The following is a 9,956-nucleotide window of genomic DNA, read 5'->3' on the forward strand; positions in this document are numbered from 1 at the left end:
ATCTACTGTTCCAATCTTATTATACATTATTGCCCCTTCTAGTGATCTATGGTCTAGCCAAAGCACCCTCTTGGTAGTCTTCCCACATAACACTCCATCTCCTATCTCTACAGCTTTGTGTTGGCTGTTCTACATATCTGGAATGCTTCTCACCTGCACCTTTGCTTCCTTTCCAATTGTCCTCAAGAAACTTCTATGTGATGAAGTCTTTCTTGAATTAACAGCAAGTGCCTTTGCCAGCCTCCCTCAAAAAGTATGCTACATGTATCTTATGTATATAGTACATATATTTATTTATCAGTGTCTCCCCAATAGAATGTAAACTCATTGAGGTCAGGGATTGTTTCATTTTTGTTGTTGTTCCTCAAAGCAGATGCTTAATAAATGTTCCTAGGCTGATTTGCCTGAAGTGGAATCATCTTGGAAGAAAATTTTCTCTTAAAAAGTGGACTCTGCCAATATTACCCCTTTTAACCATGGGCAAGTTTCTTAATCCCATTGAGTTCCAGCTTCATTGTCTGTAAAATGGGAAAAAAGATCTTTGCCCTACTCAGATTCCAGATTTGTTGTGAAGAAAGGATAAATACTAGCCCAGCACCTCATTGGTTGACGTTTGTATGGACAGGTTAGCACTTTCTGTGCAACTGAGAGTCTCAGAGATGGGAGATTGTGACTTGCCTCACCATTACCCTGCCAGTAGGTAGCAGAAACAATACAACCCAACTCTTTCTGTCCCTGGTGATAACTCTCTATTGACTCCCCAAGCCTCTTTTGTGAGGCAAGAGGTCACTGTACAAACCATAACACCCTATGCTGATGTGAACTTTATGTCAGCCCTTGTGGTAATCAGTCGCTTTGGGAGTGTAGCGATTGTTAACCTGGAAATTAAGGTAACAATCAATATAGGATAAATAAGGTCTTTAATCGGGCAGTGGAACTATAGCTTGTGGTATTGCAAAGCTCAGAAGTTAGGAATACCCAAAGATGGGAACTGAGGACAGGGTTTTTATGGGGTAACAGAACAAAAGGGAACCAAATGACTGCTTGAGTCATAAATGAACCTTTAACAAAAGAAACAATAGAACTGCTCCTGAGTCAAGTATAGACTCTACTAACTCTAAATAGAAACTACTTAATGTAGGTGGACCCTTTTACATAATAACAAAGTCCAGGGAGTAAGGAGATAGAGGATCACTTTGCTTGGGGGAAGGTCCATAAGTTCATAAAGAGTCTGGAATTGACAAAGACTGGTCAGTCCCAGGCAATTCACCTGGCTGAGTAGGGGGACTGGGTGGGTAATCAGTCAGTTCTCAGTAAATTTGTAGTTATCAAGATTTTGAAATGTGCTTGTGATGGAACCACTGACATTTGTCTAATGATTAAAACCAATATTATTTGATTGGATTGACTATTCCTCTACCCTGATTGTTAGAAACAGCTAAGTGTTTGTCACTAGCCCTGTGGCTCAAATCTTTAAAGCATTGTAGATATTTTTAGAGTGCAACAGAGATGACATAAGTGCCCTCCAGATTAGGATTTATTTTTCCCAGTAGGCCAGTGACAAAGTTTATTTTTTTCTCTTAAAAAATGGTCACCAAAGAGCATGACTTAAATAACAACATGGACTTATTGAAATCTCATGCCTTAGTGGAGGGCCAAAGGACTGAAGCTTTGGCTCCCATTGGCCTTGAGTCATACTGGAGCTCGGGAGTTTTATTGTTTGTTTGTTTAGGTTAAGTATTGTTTTCCTCTGATTAAGTCTTGTTCTAGTGCCTCCCAATGTCTTGAAGGTGACTTTGTGTTCAGAAGGCATAGTGTAAGTTCTACGGAATCTAACAAATCAAAAAGACAACCAAAACCTTTGGGGTGGGTGACTGAAGACTTAACTGGAATGGGACAAGCCACTCTTTGCCCCAAGGTGTTAATATCTATGAAGTTATGATTCTTTGTAGGAGAAAGGTAGGGTGCTTCTTCCTCTCTTGGCGACCTGCCATCCTTGCTTCACAAGCCTTTAGAGGCATTGCCCCCTGCCATTAGCTCCGAGATTTTTGTCACCATGGTACCCCTCTTCTGGGGCTCACCTTTCTCTCCAACCCCCAAAGGGACAAGGGCTGACCCTCTCTAGTTGGACAGATTCCCTTTTCTGAATGTAAATGTACTCAGAATTGTCATTGAGTCATGACCCGGTAGATCATAGCACACTAATACTATTCATGGAGTTTTCTTGGTAAAGATACTGGAGTGTTTTGGCATTTCCTTCTAGGTAAACAGAGGGTAAGTGATTTGCCCAGAGTCACACAGCCAGTAAATGTCTGAGGCCAGATTTGAACTCAGGCCTTCCTGACTCCAGGCTTGCGCTCTATCCACTGAGCCACCCAGCTGCCTTTGTACCCAGAGTAGGAACCCCTAACCAAATTTGCCCCAGACTCTAATTCAACTAGTTGTATCAGGTATGATATAAAGAAGCATGAGAAGGTTAACCATTAGGTAGGTACTTAATATTCTAGGAATGACAGTTCAGGAATATGTTTTACTAAGGTGTGTTGGGACAGGGGGACTGGGCAGAGGGGATTGAGTTCCATATCAGTGCTAAGAGAACCCATACTAATAAAATCATCAGCTCCTTGAAGTATTTTTTTTGGGGGGGAGAAGGCAATGAGGGTTAAGTGATTTGCCCAGGGTCACACAGCTAGTAAGTGTCAAGTGTTTGAGTTCAGATTTGAACTCAGGTCCTCCTGAATCCAGGGCCAGGGCTTTATCCTCCGCACCACCTAGCTGCCCCTAAACCCATATTCTTCTACTTGGGCAAAGTCAGATCAGTATTAAAGAACATGTGTTGTTAAAAAAACTGGCCTCCAAAATCAAAACTATGTCCACTAACCTAATAAACATTTTTTGGGGGTGAGGCAATTGGGGTTAAGTGATTTGCCCAGGGTCACACAGCTAGTGTCAAGGGTCTGAGGCCAGATTTGAACTCAGGTCCTCCTGAATCTAGGGCCAGTGCTCTATCCACTGCGCCACCTAGCTGCCCCAACCTAATAAACTTTTAAGCATAAGGGCATTGATTGAGAAATATGTAGAAGCACATTAGAAAACCTTTTTTAGTACAACTGAAAATATTAAGAAATCTTATTTCCTTTAATCTAAAACTCTTTCCAGAATTTTCCCTTTAGGAAAATATGTATAAAAAAGTCAAGAGCAAAGACTATAGGAATAAAGATTGGAGGGGGGTAAACAAATTTTTTAAAAAGAGCGCATTTGTAGGGCAGCTAGGTGGCTCAGTGGATAAAGCACCAGCCCTGGATTCAGGAGTACCTGAGTTCAAATTCAGCCTCAGACACTTGACACTTACTAGCTGTGTGACCCTGGGCAAGTCACTTAACCCCCTTTGCCCTGCAGAAAAAGAAAAAAAAAGCACATTTTCTTGACTCAATATCATTGTCTTCCCCACCTCCTGGAGTGATAGATACTATGACCCACATAGAGGTAGTACCCTCTTCAATAAATCAATTAATAAGCATTTATTAAGTGCCTACTATGTGCCAGGAACTGTGCTAAATACTGGGGTTACAAAAAGAGGCAAAACACCTGTCCTTAAAAAGCTTGCAATCTAATGGACAGACAACATGCAAACAAATATATACAAAGTAAGTGATATACAGGATAAATAGGAAGTAGTTCTTAGGGGGAAGAAACTGGAATTAAGAGGGGTGGGGAAAAGCTTCCTGCAGATGAGATTTTAGATGGGACTTAGAGGAAGCCAGGGTGGTCAGTGACTGGAGTAGAGAAAGGAGAACATTCCAGAGATAAGTGTGTTGTTCATTCAATAGCCAGGAGGCCAGTGTCACTGGATCCAAGAGCATGTGTTGGGGAGTAAGAAGCCTGGAAAGGTAATAGGGACCTAGGTCGTAAAACCTTTGAATGCCAAATAGAAAATTCTGTATTTGCCTCAGAAGTCAATAGGAAGCCTCAGGAATTTACAGAGCAGGAATGTGACATGACTAGACCTGCACTTTAGTGACTGACTGGAGAATGGACTAGTATGAGGAGAGACTTGAGGCAGGGAGACTGACCAGAAGGCTATTTCAATCATTCAGACATGACATCATGTGAGAGAGGACCCACAGTAACGTGGTGGCATTGTCAGAGGAGAGAAGGCTCCATATTCCAAGGCATGTTGTAAAGGTGAAATCTTCAAGCCTTGGCAACAGCTTACATATGGAAGGTGAAAGATGATGAGGAATCCAAGATGACTCCTAGGTTGTGAGCCTGAGGGACTGGGAGTATAGTATTGTCCTCTGTAGTATTGGGGAAGCCGGGAAAGGGAGAGAACTTAGGGAGGAAGATAAGTTCTTTTTTTTTGGATATAATGAGTTTAAGATGTCTATTGAGTATCCAGTTCAAGATGTCTGATGGAAAGGCAGTTGGAGATGCAAGATTGGAGGTCAGCATGGGGCAGCTAGGTGGCACAGTGGATAGAGCATCAGCCCTGGATTCAGGAGGACCTGAGTTCAAATTCAGCCTCAGAAACTTGACACTTACTAGCTATGTGACCCTGGGCAAGTCACGTAACCCTCATTGCCCTGCAAAAAAAAAAAAAAAAGAAAAAAGAAAAAAAAAGATTGGAGGTCAGCTGAGACACTGGGGAAGGATAGGTAGATCTAAGAATCATCAGCCTAGAGAGAGTAATTAAGTCCATGGGAGATGATGAGATCACCAAGGGAAGAAGTAGAGTGGGAGAAGAGAAGAGGATGCAGGGCAGAACCCTGAGTGACACCTATGGGTGTGATCTGGAGGAGGATCCTGAAAAGGAGACAAAGAAGGAGCAGTCAGATGGATGAGAGGAAAATGAGGAGAACGTGATGCCTGAAAATCTACAGAGAAGAGAGTATCAAGGAGGAGAGAGTGATCAGCAATGTCCAAGGCTGAAGACAAGTCAGGGAGATTGAAGATTGAGAAAAAGTCATTGGATTTGGCAACTAAGAGATCATTAGTAACTTTGGAGGGAAACAGTTTTGGTGGAATGATAAGGTCAGAAGCCAGATTATAAGGGGTTAAGAGGAGAGTGGAAGGAGAGAAAGTGGAGGCACTTATTCTAGACAGCCTTTTCTAGGAGTTTAACTTCAAAGAGAAGAAGGAATATAGGATGATAGTTATCAGAAGGGAAGGATCAAATGAGGGTTTTTCAGGCTAGGGGAAACAAGGGTATGTTAGTAGGCCATAGAAAATGAGCCAATAGAGAGGGAGAGATTTTTTCTTTTTCTTTCTTTTATTTTTTGGCGAGGCAATTGGGGTTAAGTGACTTGCCCAGGGTCACACAGCTAGTAAGTGTTAAGTGTCTGAGGCCCGATTTGAACTCAGGTACTCCTGAATCCAGGGCCAGTGCTCTATCCACTGTGCCACTTAGCTGCCCCCTAGAGGGAGAGATTTTTAAAAAATGAAAAGAGTAGGAATGACTTAGGGGGAAATCTGTTGTACTGGAACCAATTTAGAGAGGTTGTTGTCCTTCATTCTTTTTTTTTTTTTTTTGCGGGGCAATGGGGGTTAAGTGACTTGCCCAGGGTCACACAGCTAGTAAGTGTCAAGTGTGTGAGGCCAGATTTGAACTCAGGTACTCCTGAGTCCAGGGCTGGTGCTTTACCACTGCGCCACCTAGCTGCCCCTTGTCCTTCATTCTTGAAGAGGACCATAACATTGGGGTGATATTATGACTTACAGTGAATTGGATTTAAGTGAGGGAGAATTGTGCAAGGTCACCAACTTCACTTTCTCCTCCAGAGCCATCTGGGCCTAATGGCAAGATATACATTAGGATGACTGGAGATGGCTCTGGATGTTTGAGGCAATTGGGGTTAAGTGACTTGCCCAGAGACACACAGCTAGGAAATATCAGAGGTAAGATTTGAACTCAGTGTAGATGGGTTAGCATTGGTAAGCAGGAAGGCTACTTCATTATGTGAGACAGGGGTGAAGGAGGAGAGAGTGGCAGAAGACATCTGAGGGATAAGAGATGAGGAAGAGAGGGAAAAGGATTGATATCAATGGGGAAGTGGAGCTAGTGAAAGAAAACTAGCTTTAAGTGACCACTGTTCTATTAGATGGGAGAATGTTAACTCCAAACTGTATTTTACCAGTTGGTCAGTCAATAAACATTTATTAAGAGCTTACTAAGTGCCAGGCATGGAGTTAAATAGTAGACACACAAAAAAGGCAAAAGACAGCTTCTGCCCTCAGGGAACTCACAAACTAAAGAGAGAGGACAACTCAAAAGAAGAAACTGACAAAGTGGGGGGAAGAAAGAGTCCCTAGGTGCCTGGGGCATGATGTAGTTCTACAGCCAGGTAAGAAATAATGACTTGGTTACCTTGGGGCCCCCATTTAGGATCTGAGAGGAACTCTCCAACCACGGAAGGGTAGACCCAGGGACAAAGAATACTGAAGAAGTATCAGTTCCAAAAGTTGACAGGATCAGACAAGAAGATGAATTTCTGTAAAAATGATGAAGCCCAGGAGAGAAGCCAGGTGGGAAATGGTGTCATAATATTATCACCTAGTAGTAGGATCATAGATTTAGAATGGACATTAGAGGCCATTTTTTATCCACCCCTTTATTTTAGAGATCAGGAAACAGAGACACAGAAGGGTAGAGTGACTTCCCCCAGGTCATTAAGGGCAGCTAGGTGGTACAATAGATAGAACACTGAGCCTGGAGTCAGGAGGACCTGATTTCAAATACAGGCTTAGATGCTAACCAGTGGCCCTGGGCAGGTCACTTAACCTCTATTTACTTCAGTTTTCCCATTGCAAAATGGGGATAATAATAGCACTTACCTCCCAGGATCAAATTATAAAAGTGCCTAGCACATGGCAAAAAAAGCTTAGCATGTAGAAGGTGCTATATAAGTGTTGGCTATGATGAGAATGAGCATGATGAGGAAGATGATGAGGAAGATGAGGAAGAAGAAGAAGAAGAGGAGGAAGAAGAAGAACAACAACAACAACAACCACCACTACCACCACCACCACCACCACCACCACCCCCCCGCCCCCAGATCTTGGCTACAAGTGCCATGCTCTATCCACCATACTATGCTGCCTTTAGAAGACTAAAAACATTTTCTGTGCACAGAAGATAGAGGGATAAGTGGTTCTAGGCAAGATTAATGATTGTGGAAAGGAACAGGTTCAGAGTTTTAGAGCTGGGCAGCCCCTCAGGGGTTATCTAGTCCACATTCTTTATTTTACTGATGAGGAAAATGAGGCCCACCGAGGTTATTATTATGTGGCCATTTAGTTGGTGAGCAGAGCTCTGACTCAGAGTCTGAAGCTCCGTCCACTACAACATGAAGTGAGAAGATTTTGATGCTTTGGATAGAAGAACTTCAATATTAAGAAATGAAGTGGGAAAAACCGCTATAGTTAATAGAACGTGAAGAAAAATATAAAGGTTAAATCTCTTTACTTTTAAAATGATGAACAATAGTGATAAGTTGTCGGTCTCTATTGCCGAATGTAATTAAGGAAAAGGTAAAAAAAAAAGGGACCCAATTTTTTCTTTTTACAGCTTTTAACTTCCCTCAAGACCATTATCTTATGAAATCGTCTTCCTTTAAAAAAAGCATTGTTTTCTGAAGACATTTATATTTATTCCATCTACTGACACACTACTGTTCTTCTTACAGCATTCTTCTCTACAATAACTACTTTTCTACAACTTAAAGTCATCATATAGATAAAATAATACTCTTACAGAACAAAGGAATGAGATCAGTTACATAGATTTTTTTTTTTTTTTGGAGGCAATGAGGTTAAGTGACTTGCCCAGGATCACACAGCTATCAAGTGTCTGAGGCTGGATTTAAATTCAATAAGAGTCTTTCTGACTCAAGGTCCAGCACTCTATCCACTATGCCACCAAGGTGTCCCTCAATAATATTCTTGACCTGAACCCCAACCTATATATTATTCTATTGCTAGGATTTATCAGAGACATACAAAAACCCAATACCTTTTCCTTTTTCCTCCCTCACAATTTTATATATAATAAATGAAAATACCTAAAGATCAAGTAAAGAGAAGGCCAATACTTCAAATAGAACAAAAAATAAACTGCTAAAAGTAGTCTTCATGGACTGGGGGTAGGATGGAGGTCTCCTTAGTTCAGTGTTCCACCTTTGGAGAAGGCTCTTGGAAAGAGAGGGGGAAAAATCTCTTTTGATTCCACAGTACACCAAACATATCACCGCATGTCAAAACTCTTGGGTGAAAAAGAAAATGTTACCATCATGTCTAATTGGTTTAGTTTCTTTTGATCACAAGGAAATGTTACAGAGTGGAAATAGTGAGCCAACCTTGGTGTAAGGAAGACTTGGATTCAAGTCCTGACCCTGACCTATACCTGTTAAGTGACCTTGGGCAAATCACATAAACTCAGTGCTTCAGTCAGCTCTCCAAGACTAAAACTTGAAGAGGAGATGGTTAGTATTGGAAGAGGAAGTTCTCTATACTAATGAAATAATATATCCTGTCCCATCTTCTACTTAATCACAGGGAGTCATAGGATTTAGCACCAGTGGGGAGCTAAGAGAGGAGTGAATATAATTTCCTTATTTTGCAGATGAAGAAACTGAGGTCTAGAGAAGGGAAATGATTTGCTAAAAGTCAAATCAAGAGAAAGAAATCAAAGCTAGGACGTAAACCCAAATTAAATGCCCTTTCTACTAGACCACAGCTAATTTCTTCTTTTTTTATTTAAAAATGATATATTTTCTCCAATTATGTATAAAGACAATGTTTAACATTTACTAAAATATTTTTTTTCCTTCCAAATTTTCTCTCCCTATGTCACCTCTCCTCTCCCTGAGACAATAAGCAATTTGATATAGGTTATACAGACCACATCCAATTTCCTTAAATCTGTTTTATACAATCATATCTAAGAATACAAGGTGGCGACTTGGAAGTTGATATTATATTATGCCAACCAAACCAACTGTGAAGCCAGAATTCACCAACATTATCAATGAAGGGGCATGACACAATTTTTTCTTTTCAAATTTTGCAGATAAATTTGTCGCGTGTCCCTAGCTACTACAACATTCAACATGGCTATTTTGGGGAATGAGTATTATTCAACACACATCCTAAATTCCCACCCAATATATTATCCTTTTTCTTGCTATACATAAATCCAATAGTGAAGCATTTAATCAAAACAGGAAACAATGTTAAAAAAAACACAAAACAACATGGAAGGAAAACAAATGGTAAAACATTGTCTATACTCATACCCAAAGAGGTATAAGATGCTCCAGGGGAGTAATAATCTGGTATCCCTTCAATTTTTTAAACTTCCCAGCATAGTAAATGGGCATAATGACTTGGTAGTTTACAATCTGATTAGTAGACATAGTGCTATTTGCTTTCTTAAATTTTTATTTATCTTATTTTCATTTTATTTGTTTGTCTATTTATCCATTCATTCATTCATTTGTTTTGTTTTGTGCTGTTTGCTTCTTGGAATTTCCCAAAGAAGATTAGAGATTAGTCTAAAGGTTAGCCTTGGTTCTGTATTCATCACCACCCAGAAGGGATTCTGGGTTCAAGATGCCAACCCTGCCATCTCTTATATTTGTTTTCTCACTCTGTACCTTGACCACAATTCTGTTTTACTATGACTATCTGTTCATCCCCCAGCTATCAAAGCATGACTTTTTAAACTCCTTGTTTCATAAAATCTCTATTGCTAATCATAGTTCCCATCCAATGATGTCATCATGTTGCAGGTTCATTCTGGTATGGGATATACTTTTAGCCCTAAACATTGCAGAAAATTAAATTCTAAGGGTATAACCCCTTAATTTTGTTATATATTTTTTTCACCATTGCCAGTTGGTTACAATCCTTTTATGTGTCATTCAAAAATATAATTTGTTATTGCCATTTTCTTTCTTCAT

This window comes from Dromiciops gliroides, chromosome 6, assembly GCF_019393635.1.
Source record: "Dromiciops gliroides isolate mDroGli1 chromosome 6, mDroGli1.pri, whole genome shotgun sequence".
Taxonomy (NCBI): domain Eukaryota; kingdom Metazoa; phylum Chordata; class Mammalia; order Microbiotheria; family Microbiotheriidae; genus Dromiciops; species Dromiciops gliroides.